Below are 15,091 nucleotides of genomic sequence, written 5' to 3'. Positions count from 1 at the left end.
CCTAGGGGGCTTTGAATTCCTGGGGGATATAAAAGGCCACAAGCACACACACGGTAGTGAGCGTACTCAGGGCTGTAGGTATGCTAGAAAAGACATTTTGCACAAACAGGAAGCAAAGACTAAAAGTTATAAACTGCCTCACCACGTTGAAGGCATGTCCCAACACACAGAGCGCGTCTAAACTACAAGACATATTAGCTCCCTGTTTTTAAGCAAATCTCTCTCCAGTTATGAGCTGACCAATATGCTAACACAGCAGAGATTTCAGTGGCCACAAATGAGGAAAAAAATGCAGATTTTACAAAATTACTTGAATCCCACAGCTCCAAGATCAACAATGTTAACACCCTGGGCGGGTATCCTTTTACCTCTTCTCCTTCATCAGAAAAATATCACGTGTTGCCTTCATGTCCTCCACCCACATTCTTCCATCAACTCACCCAACTGGCTTCTGCTCCCAACACCTGAAGGACACTGGTTCCATCGAGAGCATCCGTAACCTCGTTGGTGCCAAATCTAATGGTCTCCTCTCCATCTCCCTCTGCCCGCTCCCAGTGGTCCTGGGCTTGAGGTGGCCCCACCTGTCTTCCTGAAATCATCTCTTCTCTGAAATCCATGCCATTACGCTTACTTGGTGTGTCATCTACTGACCGAACGTCCGTTCTCTGTCTCTTTCAGAGACTTCTCTGTCTCTAAGTGTCCTGTGCCCCAGGACTCAGGGCGAGGCTCCCCAAGCTTCTCTAATTGGTCACCCTGTGTTGACCCTTGAACAATGCAGGGAGTTAGGGGTACCGACCATCCACACAGTCGAAGATCCACATGTAATTTAATAGTCGGCCCTCCCTATAAGTGGTTCCTCCCTATTCGACATGCAGCCTCTGGGGATTCAACCAACCAGGGATCATGCAGTACTGCAGAATTTACTATGAAAACAATCCAAGTAGAAGTGGACCCATATGGTTCAAACCTGTGTTGTTCAAGGGTCCACTGTAAATATTATCCAATGCCCGTGACTTCCTGCCGCCCCGCTGACCTGCAGTCCTGGCCACACGGATATCTAATAGTATCTCAAACTTAACAGTGCAAACACAGAACTCTCCAACCCCAGGAAAAACCAATAATATTTTTCCTGCCCCAAGTCTCCTCCCCTCTCTGTCCAGTATCAGGTGGCATGAACCACCTGTGTTGCCCAAACCAAAAACTCAGGAATCAACTTTAGTTTCTCTTATCCCTTATTGGTCACATCCATCTCTCAGCAAACCCTGCCTAATCTAGAGCTAAAATAATCTATATCCCAGATCCAACCACTCTTATTCTTCTCTCAGCTAGTCATGCCGTTACAGAATACAATATATATTCTACTGATACCCAGGACTATTCTGGCGAGATCTGCTGGATGCTCACAAATCCCCCCCACTGCCCAGATTTCATTCCCAGTCTCTCTTGCTATTACTTTAGACCATATGACTGAGTTCAGGCTGCTGGAATCTGGGGAAGGAAGTAGCATCAACTGCCTCCAGCCTGGCCCCTAAAATGTCCCCCTCAATCTTCCTTCCACAGGACAATTTCTCTTTGGAGAAAAACCACCTAAAAAAGCATGGCATGTTTCCTCATGAGCTGGCAGCAGAGGCTAGGTCAGGACCACTTCTGAATTTCGGATGAAATTCCATTTTGTGGTCCCTCCTAAGATAGGGAGGGGCTTGCATGTTCACACATTTGAAATGAAAGAAATTTTGGTGAGAAAGCTGCGCAAGTAATATCTGTTTTTTACCTAATACTAGCGTGGGTGGAAGGTAAATGGGATCGGGGGATGGGGGGGGAATCCTTATGATTGAACTGTGTTTCCTGGCTTATGAAAAACAGCCGGGGCTTCCCTGGTGGCGCAGTGGTTGAGAGTCCGCCTGCCGATGCAGGGGACACGGGTTCGTGCCCCGGTCCGGGAGGATCCCACATGCCGCGGAGCGGCTGGGCCCGTGAGCCATGGCCGCTGGGCCTGCGCGTCCGGAGCCTGTGCTCCGCAACGGGAGAGGCCACAACAGTGAGAGGCCCGCGTACCGCAAAAAAAACACAAAAAAAACAGAGCCGGACAAAGAGAAGGGAATGTCCCCAACCTTGGCCCAAGTTCCCTAAATCATCCTGGCAACGGAAGGTGCGGGAAGAGGCTGTGAGTTCGGACTGTGGGCCAGGTTCTGAGTACAATTACATGGCTCGCTCTCCGAGGGCTTTGTGATGGTACTGAAACAGTGCGGGCAGGTAAGCTGTATAATACTCCCATCTCTGTTTATCTCTGGAAAATTAATTAGATACATAAAATTCATTGACAGCTGTGCTAAAAATATATAAGCTGTTAATAAAACAAGTTTTAAGTGGCTTCCTAAAAGGTCCAACAACCAAGCCGGTTTCCAGGAAGCCCGTGCTCAACGGCCACTAGAGAAAGCCTTGAGTACAGTTCTGGCGCCACCTCGTGTCAGTATTGAGCTCAGCACTTCTAAACAAGAACAAACAAACAAACAAACAAACAACCCAGAGCAAAGGGATATAGCAAAGCGTTGCGGAGGGAAAGGAGGTGCCACGGGAGAGGTAGGCTGGGGGAGCCCTGAGGGAGGCCTTTATCTCATAGCACTGAAGGACTCTTAGCACCTAAGTGACACGATCAGATGTGTGTTTTAGAACAATTCAGGTGTAGGAATACAGGCTGGGACTGCGAGAAGGGATCAGATGCCTACGGGGACAGCGTATCCAAGACTATGCTTCTGCCTGAATTGGGGGGCCAGACCACAGGAATAGTTGCCTCCTACCAGGATACAAGCAGGGATTACTGACTTGTTTGTTCGCGTCTGTGTCCTCACTGCTTAGAACAGTGCCTGGTACATAAGAGTTTTTATTAAAAATCAAAAGGGGTGGTATTTTACTATATAAAAGACCACAGGATAATACTGTCAAAATCCTGATCCCCTACCCCAACCATCCCCAAAGCTCCTTTCTGAAAATTCCGAAGTTAGCTCCGGGCTGCACACCAGCCTGAGAGGCAGGGGTGTCTCCCCACCTTGCAGGCGAAAACTGAGGCTCGGGGCGGCTGCCCACACCTGGGACTCTTTTACCGCCCAGACCCCAGGGAGCGCCTCCTGCTTCATGTCAAAACGCCGGCCTTTGGGCGCAGCCCAGGCTCAGCTGGTGTCGGCTGTGTCCCACTCCCTGCTCCGGACCGGGGACAGTACCCGCCGCACGACGAGGCGAGGACACGCTCTCCGAACAACGTGACGGAGAATTTCTGCCCCAGAGAAGCAGTCTTTTAAGCGACATCCCCAGAACCCTTCCCAGGTTAACTGGACCCAAGGGACCCCACCGAGAGAGGTGACAGCCAGTCCCACCAGAAAATGGGAAAGGTCTACACCATCCCGTGAGTCGGAGAGAGGCTGAGCCCCCAGCGGCTTCCGCCCCCATCCACGGCCTCAGCTGTGCAAACAGGGAAACTGAGGCCTCCACAGGAAAAGACTCCTCTGACGTTACCTCGCAGGCTTGGCAAACGAAATGCCCTGCTTTCCCCGTTTAGCCTGAAAAGACGGGGTCTAAATGCGAAGGACCACAGGACTTCCAGAGCAGCCTCACCTCTACCAACTCCCGCTGCCTCCGCTAGGCGGGACCCTTTCAGCTTCCTGGCGGTCACCAGCTCTGCTCCGCGGGACGAGCTCGGCCCCGCTCGCCTCCGCTCGGCTCCACTCGGCCCCGCTCGGCTCTGCCCGACAGTCTCTGTCCACGGGCTCGGTCCCGCTCGGCTCCACTCGGCCCCGCTCACCTCCTCCCGACAGGCTCCGTCCACGTGCTCGGCCCAACTCGGCCCACGTGCTCGGCCCACGTGCTCTGCTGCTCTCCAACCATAGGACAAATTCGATTTGCACGCTTGCCGCGCTGGGCCTTAAGGTCGTGGCTGGGTCCGGCTCGGTTTTCTTCGGCCCCCCTCGGGTTGTGTCCCGCACAGCCGCCTCCACCCGCAGCCTTGCCGCCTTCTCCAGTCACCTGAGAAGCCCCCCGGCACCTTCCCACCAGTCACACCGACCCGGCCGCTCCGGGGGAGCCTGTCGCACAGGACCTGCAGGGTTCCCCCGGCTTTACATCATCGCTGAGGCCGCGCGGGCTGAGGGGTGGCCCTGGGTTCTGGACCATCGCAGACTCGACCCACATCGCAACTGGATGACCCTGGGGCCTCTGAATCTCCGTCTCTCCTTATGCAAAATGAAGCTGCTGATAACCCCGCTCTCCCGGGGCTCGTGACGGAGCTGGGGAGCAGTGAGTACGTGTTGCGCGCTGTCGGTGTGCCAGGCCGAGGGTGGACGCAGGAGAGAGCCTGGGACAAGAGAGCGAGAGGCCTGGCCCTCTAAGCCTGTCCATAGCTGTGTGGCTTCGAGCACGTTGCTCAGACGCACTGAGCCCAGTTTCCTCTCAGTAAAGGCCTAACTCCTGGGCAAGCAAGAACTATCTGTGTGCGCCCTGCCTCCAGCCCCAGACATCACAGAATGAGGCTGCACAGGTGTCAATCCCATTCGTCGTCCTTCAGAAGGTTGGGTTGAGGGAAGGACAGCCTCTTACAATGACTTCACTGTGACTGAGGTTCACCCACAAACCTTTAATAGCCTGGAACTCAATGTTGGGGAGACAGGGCAACAGTTGGGTACTTGAATTGCAAGCTGCAGAAACTGACCTTAGGAATTTAAATGAAAACAATTGTTGAAAGGATAGTCAAGAGATAAGGAATTAAGGGAGGCCTGAAAACAAGCGTCAACAAGGCAGCAGCTGGGCTGCCCCAGGTGGTCTCACTACCCCAAACCTCTCAACAGTCACCCCTGGACACTGGGCTGCCACTGTTCAGACTATGTGTCCAGAGAGAGGATCTGATTAATGTGGTGTCAGGAAATTCTTCACACTGGAGTAGCTTTTGAAGGATAATAGAAATTTGCCAAAGGGAGAGGGAAGGCCTTCCAGGTAGGAGAAGCAGGTCCAGGGCATGTCCATGAGAGGGCAGGGATCTTGGGGCCATCGCAGAATTCTGCTTGCCACACTATGCCAGATGCTTTCCCGGCCCTCTTGTTCAGTGCTCACAAAACCCTACAAAAATAGGTGCTATTAATTTTGGGAAAATGATTTTATTTTCTCTATAAAATTGCTAAATGCTTTCAAGCTTTATAGCAAAATGCTGCAAAAACGAGGGGTGGAGAATCACTGCGAATATTAGTACCCCAAATATCCAGTATTAATATTAGCAGCGTCATTCCAGATATCTTTCTAGGCATGTATATGACAGGAGGCAAGGAGGAGAGAAGAAAGGAGGAAGGCTGTGTGGAAGGGAGGGAGGGAAAGTAAAAGGAAGCAAGGAAAAGAAAGAATTCTATAAAGTGGGATCACACTCTATTTGCTAAATTTTAAAATACATGGAGCTTATTTATACTTGAATTTAACAAAATAAAAAGAATTTAAATGAACTGAAAGCAGTTGCTAATCTTACTTATTGTTTGTTACCATGACATGTTATTTCCTACAAGACTCCCCCAAGATTATGAAGAACATTGAGAGGTTGGGGGTCATTTATTTTCTTAAATTACATGTTTCGCTCTTGGCTCAATTTTTCCCTACTGTGGAGGATGAGAAAAGTAAGTCTCTCACATTCTCTTCCGTGCCCACGCCCGACATTCGGCCGTTGGGCTATTGTTTTCATAATGCCAAGGTCTTCAATATCTACATGTACTCTGCCACCTCCCTTCCCTGGGATGTTTAGCCCTAGTTCTGGGTTTATTTGGAAGCATTACTCACCTCTATCCCTGTTACCTTGGCTTTTCCCTCTCCGAGTTCCGTGTTTAGATTTATCTCTTGGTGGCCATAGCTTCAACTGACAAATGTGAACATCGCGATTTGTTCAAAGACACTTTGCCCACGGCAGATCAGTGCAGGAGTCAGTCCAGTGCAGGATTCAAGAGCCTGAGCTAGATTTTCCTGACTCCAGAGACTGCTCAGGAGATGGGAGCTTTTGGTATGAGGCTGGCCTCTGGGGAATGAGACAGTCACTCTCTCTTCCTGAACCTTCTGGGAGGCCAGAGGAGTCTGGACAGGACACAGGGCTAACTCTGCCCAAGGGGTCAGATTTGGGGCAGGGCTCCAGGGGTTTGAGGAGGGAATTAGTGACATCGGCTGCTGATCTTCTTGTCCTACATTTACCTGGAGGCTGAGGACTGTGGGCAGAAAGTAGGACAATGAGGAAGTTCAAAGCATCTGTTTTCCTTCTACTAGAAACAAAAATTCCCAACCAGGGGTCTAAACAATGACAAGTTTCTTTCACTTGGGGGGGAAAAAAAATAAAGCCCAGAGGTGGGCAGTCTGGGCTGCTGTGGCAGCTCAGCCATGTCCCCAGATCCTTCTTGTTTTCCATTCTGGCCTCCTTCTCAAGATGGCGGCCAGAGGTTGGGGAGGAAGACAGAACCCCAGGGACTAGGAGCCCGGAGACTTGAGTCTCATTGGCCAGAGCAGAGGCCTGCAGAGGATGCTGGGAAATGTAGGTTTTTAGGTCAAAAGACAGAAGCCTTATCTTCATGATAACTGATATTTCATCATCACTTTTTGTGTGTGTGTGTGGTATGGGCCTCTCACTGTTGTGGCCTCTCCCGCTGCGGAGCACAGGCTCCGGACACACAGGCTCAGCGGCCATGGCTCACGGGTCCAGCCGCTCCGCAGCATGTGGGGTCTTCCCGGAACGGAGCACGAACCCGTGTCCCCTGCATCAGCAGGCGGACTCTCAACCACTGCGCCACCAGGGAAGCCCTCATCATCACTTTTTTTTTTTTTTTTTTTCTTTTTGCGATATGCGGGCCTCTCACTGTTGTGGCCTCTCCCGTTGCGGAGCACAGGCTCCGGATGCGCAGGCCCAGCGGCCATGGCTCACGGGCCCAGCCGCTCCGCGGCATATGGGATCCTCCCAGACCGGGGCACGAACCCGTATCCCCTGCATCGGCAGGCGGACTCTCAACCACTGCGCCACCAGGGAGGCCCCATCATCACTTTTTAATATACAGTAACGACAACAGCTGCATTTATTCACTCATAGATGTTTGTTTGAAGTGCCAGCCGTGGGTCAGGCACAGAGCCAGCTGTTGGGTATATAGTGGTGACTAGACAAGGGTCTGTCCGCACACGGGTCACTTGGGGGCTGTGTGCTGAGCACCTGATAGTGATTCCTCCCTTTAATTCTCCCAACAGCAATGGGAAGTAAGCACTATTTTCCCCATCTTATGTACAAGTAAACGGAGTCTCTGAGAAGCTAATGATCTATTCAAGGCTCCGTAATTATATAACAGAGTCAGAATTCAAACCCATGTTGGTTTACTTTAAAACTTCGGCTCTTTACAATTTTTCCATTCCTTGCTGTGCCCAGTGCCTGGGACCTGCCCCTCAGAAATGCTGACTTAATTGGTTGGAGGGGTAGAGCCTGCGCATCAGTGTACTTGTATTACCTCATTTAGCCCTCACAGCAACTGGAGATGGTATTTTTGTCTCTGTTTAAAATTGGGGAAACTAAGATCCAGAGAGGTAGACTCACTTGCCCAAAGTCACACAGCAAGTTCACGGTGGAACTGGGATGTGTGTCCACATCTCTTTACCTTCTCCAAAGAGCTGTCCTTGGCTCCAGAAGAAGATTGCTTCCATAAAGTTGGGGGGTACACTGGCCAACCCCTCTGCCCCAGCCAGCCCAGAAACCTCCCTGGGAATGTGTGTGCCCGAGGGGCAGGGCACCACGTGGCAGCCGGGTGATAAAGGGCCAGGCCAGGCCAGGATGTGCAGCGGAAGCCCAGCCCGCTGAAGGCAGAGGTGTGGCTGGGCCCAGGTCGGGCCGGACGTGGGGATGCACTTTTTCCCCAGCACAACAAGCTGTGGGTTTCCTCCTCCCTAGCTGAGCCCTGCCTGATATGTCAGGCCCAGAATGGGTCCCTAGTGAGGGAGTGGAGGGCTGGCAGGCGGGCAGGGGCCCAGGGCCAGTCCCCGGAGGAAGTCACGTGGTGGGGGTCACAGGCCTGACCCAGGAACGGTGGAGGGAGGGAGATATTTCAGGCCTGAGAGGAAGGGCCCAGCCCACGAGATGAATCACCAGGGACAGATTATCCTGAGGAAGACCTTGGGGGTGGAATTGTGATAAGCACCCTCCTCCCAAGGTGACCAGAGCCCACGTCAGCCGCCAGTGATCAGTGAGGCCACGTGTGGCTCGAGCACTCAGCTGTGTCTAAGAATAGTTCCAGGTGCTTTCCAGAAGAGGCTTCTCGGTGACCTTACACCATGAGGATGAACACCTCCACGTTCGAGGTGAGGAAAAAAAAAAAGACAGAGACTTGGGGATAAGTCACTCGTTCAAGGTCACATGGGCAGAGATGGGATCTGAAGTGGGAGTCTGCCTATCTGTTGCCGCCAGCTCCTCCCAAAGCAGGGAGCTCCTGCCCTCCCGTTCCTGCCGCTCCCGGCCTGGATGTGAAGTCTCACAAATAAAACCACAAGCTCTAGACTCCTCATGGCAAACCAGGCCTCGAGTCTTATGCTTGCTTCTAGAAGAGGCACTAGACTTGTCCAAACCCCTTGACGTCCACATGGGAAGGGTAGAGTCCAGAGGGGGCAAAGGGGATTCTGATGCCACTGAACTCCAAGCTCCCCATTCCCCCACCCACACTATAGTTAGTGTAAAATGGCCAAGTTCAGTGGAAAATCCCATGTGATGGCCCACCTACGGGCTCACAAACCATGACGGTCCTTGGAAACCAACAGGGACAGTGTTTCTCGAATTTGAGAAAGCTGTCTGTGTGCTCCTCCCCTGGACCAAATGGTGGTTTGACCAATTTTTATTACAGGCATACCTCATTTTATTATGCTTTGCAGATATTGTTTTTGTTTTGTTTTTACAAATTGAAGGTCTGTGGCAACCATGCGTTGAGTAAATCTGTCAGCGCCAGTTTTCCAACAACATTTGCTCACTTTGTGTCTCTGTGCTACATTTTGGTAATTCTCGAAATATTTCAACTTTATTATTATATTTGTTAAGGTAATCTCCGGTGCGTGATCATCGGTGTTATGGTTGCAAAAAGCTCATGACTCACTGAAGTCTCGGTTGATGGTTAGCATTTTTCAGCAGTAAAGTATTTTTAAATTAAGATGTGTACTTTTTTTAGACATAATGCTATTGTACACTTAACAGACTGTAGTGTAGTGTAAACGTAGCTTTTACATGCACTGGGAAACCAAAAAATTCTTGTGACTCGCTTTATTGCGATATTTGCCTTACTGTCTGGATTTTCAGTGGTCTGGAACCGAACCCACAATAACTCAGAAGTCTGCCCGTATTCCATTGTTTAATATACACTATCATAAAACTAAGCATAGGCTCTTCTAAAATCAGCAAGTTCCAGATTAAATATAGACAACTACAATCAACACAGAGACAAATTCAAGCAGGGAACTCAGCAGACGGTGGCCCTCAGTCAGAAAGCTGTCATCCCAATCGTCCAAGATACGTGGATGTTAGATTCACATTGAACTGAAACGACAATTTTAAAATTCTCACGCTTGGAGCCTTGAGCCTGTCTCTGGAAAGCGAAGGGCCTGCAGAAGTCCCTTCTGGGGAGACGCAGACTTGGGGCAGCCACAGCTGGCCCCATGACTGAGCTGGAAAAATCAAGGCCCAGAGAAGGTGGGGACCCACTCTTCCCTTCCCTGATCCCTCTGACCCCCATCAGCTGCTTTCCCGTTGGTTTGACGAAGAACCGTGAACCCGCCACTGCTGTCCTCGAATGCCAGGCGCTCACCTGAAGTGAAGTAAGCTGCGCTCCCTGAGAGAGGTCTGAGCACAGTGGCCGCCACTCAGTAGGGATGGCACTGAGGGAGGATGGGCGCCGCGTTAGGACTGGGCGCAGCAGGGCTCCCGAAGGCCCAGCTCCCCAGACGTGGCTGGCACCTGGGGAGCTGGTTATAACCAGAGAGGTGACAACCTCCGCCAGGAGGGGGACCTGGGCATCTTTTTATTTTTGTAACTAAGTTATTCTGATGCCACGGAAGTTTGAGAAATACTGACTTAGATGACCTTTAAGATTCCTGAAGGTCCTTAAGGGCTGGATTCCAATATCCATGTTACCCCCGAAATCATCATCATCTTCTTCACCTGCATTGTTACCATCATTATCGTCATCAAGTAGCTGTCATATGTCGCACGCATGGTATATAACACACTCTGCTAAATGCTTCACACATACGACTGCATGTAATTCATGAGGTAGCCTTATTATCATCATCCCAGTTTACGGAGGAGGAAGCTGAGGCTGAGGGAGGTTAATCACTTTCCTGAGGTCACACAGCAAGTGGCAGAGCCAGGACTCAAGGCTGGCCTGCCGCCCCAATGCCCTCAGCAGCGTTTCACATCTGACCCTGCCTCAAGCTGGCCATGTGTCTTCGGAGCCTCCTGTAGCGGCTTCAGTATTCAGTCTCCTCAAGTATGGGATGGACCGTCTCTTGCATCCTTTGTGCTCCACGATCTCTGTCCCAAATCTGCAAACAGGCCTTTTGGGTTTTCTGCCTAGGTGGGCAGTCAACAGGACTTTGGCAGCAGGAGTGAGGCGCTGCTTTTCCACGTTCCAACTCCTCCAGAAGAGGATGCTTCTGCCCTATCGTCCTGGCCCCCTGTGCTCATCACTGAATCACTCACCGGAGAGTGGGAGGGCTGGGATGTGGATGAACACGGCGTGGAGGCCCCCATTCCTGGTAGGGGTGGGGAGATGGGGAGGGGGAGACAGAAAGGGAATTGACAGTTAACTATTAAGCACTGACTGTGTGCCGGGCACTCAGCTAGGTGCTGGGCAAGGGACTTAGCCACTCAGCAGCTCAATGTTCTCTCCTGGAAAATGAGGGTGTTATAAGGAGTAAATGCGATCCTCTCAATTACTAATTTTCCAGTGATCATCCAGTGAGGTCTGACCACGTGCCAGCCATCGTTCTGGGAAATGCAGCAGTGAAGTGACAAATATGCCTACCTCACAGGGCCAGTAGCGCAGGGGAAAACAGACAAAAATAAGTCAACAAATAAACATACCATGTAAAGTTGGGGGTGGTGACAATGAATGCTAGGAAGAGAAATAAAGCCAGGGTAAGAGGTGTCTAGAAAGTGCCATGAGGGGCAGGATGGATGCTCGGGGACTAGTTGGATGGAGTGACCACTGATAAAACTATCTGGGAGAAGAGTGTTTCCAGGGGGTGAAGACACAGAAAGGGTCCACTGGCGGGGGCCTGGCACGTAGCAGGGGCTCAGGAAACGGCGCTGGCCTAGCTCTGAGGGAGGGGCGGCTCCTTATCGTATCAGATGGCCCATCTCTGTTGCGGCCACTCCCAGCTGTGGGAGTGTGGCCTGCAGGCCCCCTTCTCGTCGCATGCGCTCCCATCCTGGAAGAGAGGACCTGGGGGGGAATCCACAGCCCTGAGACAGGAGAAGAGGGAGGAAGAGCTTCCATGGGAGGGGCTGCCCCACACCCACCGGTCTGACCCACAGCGGGGGCTCCCCCAGCAGAGACTGCTGTGTCAGTCCCAAGGGGGCCAGGTGCCAGGCAGCCACAAACCAACGGAGGCTCGCTTGCTCGGAAAACCCACACAGGACTGTCACTGCCCTCCCTGCTCACGTACAGGTGACATGGACGAGGAAGAAACAAGGGGCCCAGAACGGAAGGCAGGGCCCCTGCAGCAGCCAGCGCTGTGAAGGAGCCGGACGGGCAAAGGGATAGAAGGAGGCTGGTGAGGAGGCCACTTGAGGTTGAGTGGCCTGGGCAGGTGGCTCTGAGGAGGTGACATGTAGCGACTCCCTTGAAGCCATGCAGAGTAGTGACAAAGGAGAATGTCACTCTCTTGGCTCCCACACGGGAGCTCTGCCCCACACCCCACGGCCCTGTGCTCCTTCACGCTGAAAAGGCTCGCACTTTCACGACAGGCTGCCCCAGGCAGCAGGTCGCTGGGGGCCTGGCTCTCAGGAACCTGCATGCACTGCCCCCTGTTCCCAGCTGCTCCAAATACAGCAGCCATGCAAGCCTCCCCTCTGCTTTGGGTTGCTGACATTTTCCTATAAGCCCAAATGAAGGCAGAGACTGCCTTAAACACGATGTCCTTTCCTGATCGGTGGTGTCACCAAGGGGTGGCTGTGACCTCCCTATTAATTGAATGTCCCAAATGCATCCACGGCCCTCACCGTGCTCCAGGCAGCCTTCTAAGCACTTTACCTTAGCATCTGAAACCTCACAGCCACCCTCGGAGGTAGAATCTGTTACCACCCCCAGTTTACAGACGAGGCAAGGAGACATGTAAGGAGCTCTCCCAAGGTCACAGAGATAAACGTGGACCCAGCTTAGAGCCCACACTTAGAGCAGGGTCTGGCAAGCAGCCGACCCAGTGTGTTAATACCGGCTAATGCCAGCCTTGGGATCCAAGCAGCCGCTCTCTGCGTCCAGCAGGGGGCACCAAAGCCCCCAGCCCCAAGCCCTGCTCCAGGCCCGCTAGGGGTGGCTGAAAGGGAAAGCCGCCGAAGAGAGGATCTTTGAACGCCAGGGAGCTGAGTGTGTTCCCTTCTCAGTCCTTGCCTCCCCTGCAGGGTCTGACCCTGCAAGCCCCTTGCACCTCCCCTGCTTCCCTCAGGGGCTCCCAACCGGTTCCCGAAGCTCCGGCTCCCAGCTTGCTCTTTACACCACGCTCAGCCCCTGTGGCTCCCGCACAGCACCCCACCCCCGCCTTGGCTTGACGACTGCCCGCTTCTAGCTGCGGAGACCCCGGGTACCCTCCCTCCTGCGTGCCCGGCACACACGTCCACCTGTCGCTTCTGTGACCCACAGACACACCCAACTCGGCACCTCCAAAACCGAGTCCATGGGCCTCAGACCAGCTTCCCCTGGGTTGTCCTCATCAGCCACACTGATCCTGTCCTGGGGCTTCCTCACTGTCTACCCTGCCTTCAGACCACCTCCGGTCCCCCCACTTCTCCCCTTGACTCTTGTCTGGGCCGGGCCTTTTCTCCCTGGATAACGGTTAAGACCTCTGCCTCACTTCTGCCCCCTTCTACTGGTCCCATAACAGCTGCCACGAGCCTTCTGAAACACAAATCAGGTGCCATCACCCGCCTGCGTCCCTTTCTGAGAAGGCCCAAACTTATGAGTACACTCTGAGTGTATCCCCAGACCCTCTCTTGGGCCTCATCTCTGCAACCCTCCCCCACTCCGTTCCTCCATTCTCTAGGCCTGCTTCCCCTGGCTCCAAAAACTCTACCTGGTTCACACCAACACATTTCTTCCGGATCCCCGTTTAGGTGTACCTCCTCCAGGAAGCCTTCCCTGACCCCCCATGCTGGATTTGGAGCCCCCTTCTCTGTGTTCCCACAGTTCTCTGTGTGTCCCCCATCTTGAGGCCCGATACCATTTCTATTGCAATGGCCCAAGTCTCTCTTCTCCAGGAGATGGGCAGCATAATTGAGGGGCTAAGAGCAGACGCTAAAGCTAAAAACTCTCCAGGTTCAAATCCCAGCTGTGCCATGTACTGGCTGTGGGAGTTTGGGAGTATATTCAATCCCTCCACGATTCATTTTTCCCATACTGTAAAATGATGATAATTCTGACAATCATTGTATTAGCTAGAAGACTAACACCTATCTCATAGTATTGTTAGAGGACTAAATGAGTTAATACACTGACGCTCTTAATGACAGCAGCTGGCATGTAGCACTTGCTACCTATGTAACTGATCATTAAATTGGTCCTCAAACTAGTTGCTTCTGGAGGGCGGACCCTGAATTTATTTGATCCACTGTTATGTCTCCGGCACCTGCTCCAACGTCCTGGTCGTGAACGTCCCCTAACATTTGTGACGTGAGCACATCTTTGGCCTAAGAATGACAGCGCATGTAGAATAGAAAGAGCACATGTGAGTGACGTTCTGGAGGCAGACTGCTCAGGGCTGGGAGAAAGACAGGAGGCAGGAGATGGCCAGGACAGACCTGTGACTTCTTCTCCAAATCCTGGTGGCTCCGTCCCCGCCCCAGTCACTCACTGCCGCCTCTCTCCACGCAGGCACCCCAGCCAGCATGGAGGACACTGCTGCTTCCTCGCTTCTCTCTCTCTCCCTCTGCCCCTCCCCACTGACTCCTTCCAAGTCCCATCAGAGCTGCTCGTGTGCCAGCCTCCTCCCTCCTATCTGCACCCCATGTCCACCCTAGTTGTTCCAGTTACAACTGCTATGCAACAAGGGACCCCAAGACACAGTGGCATAAAATAACCATTTCATTATACTCCCAGGTTATGGGGCTCGGAGCTTGGGCAGGGCACACTGGGATGACCACAGAAGCCACTGTCCGCAGTGCCTCTGCCGGGAAGATGGGAAGACACGATGGCTGGTGGCTGGGCTCTCCTAGAGGCTCCTTCACCCACACGTCTGGCGCCTGGGCTGGGGTAATTCCAAGGCGAACCTCAACGTGGATGGGGGACTGGAACGCCCCCCACGGCCTCTGCATGTGCCTGGGCTTCCTCACAACATGGCAGCCTACAGATTCTTCCCCTGGTGGCTCAGGGCTGCAGAGCAGTGTTCCAGGCAACAAGACAGAAGGGGCCTTGTGGTGTCACTCTGTCACCTTACTGGGCCAAGCCCTCACTGGCCCGCCCAGACTCAAGCAGGGAGACACGGAGGACCCACCTCTCACTGAGAGGCCACACAAAGTGAAGCCACCCATGTCTGGTACCTGGACCACAGGGTAGCCTCCTCTCTGGTCTGTCCCACTTTGCCCAGCCCTCTCCATGCCCCCCGTGGACTCTCCACAGGGCAGCCTTTGAACACACAAGTCACATGAGTCCCCCTTTCTTTGATCTCTCCAACGTCTTCCCACCAAACTCTGTGCTGAAAGCTGAGCTCCGCACGTGCCCACACAGCTCCGGGGGATCCGCATGCCCCCATCTCCTCCCTGGGGCCCGCTGCGCTTCCTTCTCTTTCTGGAGCAGCCCCTGGCCCTCCTGGGGCCCCGCCCACCTCTGAGCCTTTGCACTGCCTCCTCGTCGTGTGC

The sequence above is a fragment of the Mesoplodon mirus genome (genome assembly GCF_964341445.2).
Source record: "Mesoplodon mirus genome assembly, chromosome: 12".
Classification (NCBI taxonomy): domain Eukaryota; kingdom Metazoa; phylum Chordata; class Mammalia; order Artiodactyla; family Ziphiidae; genus Mesoplodon; species Mesoplodon mirus.
Note: the sequence above shows the minus strand (reverse complement) of the source record.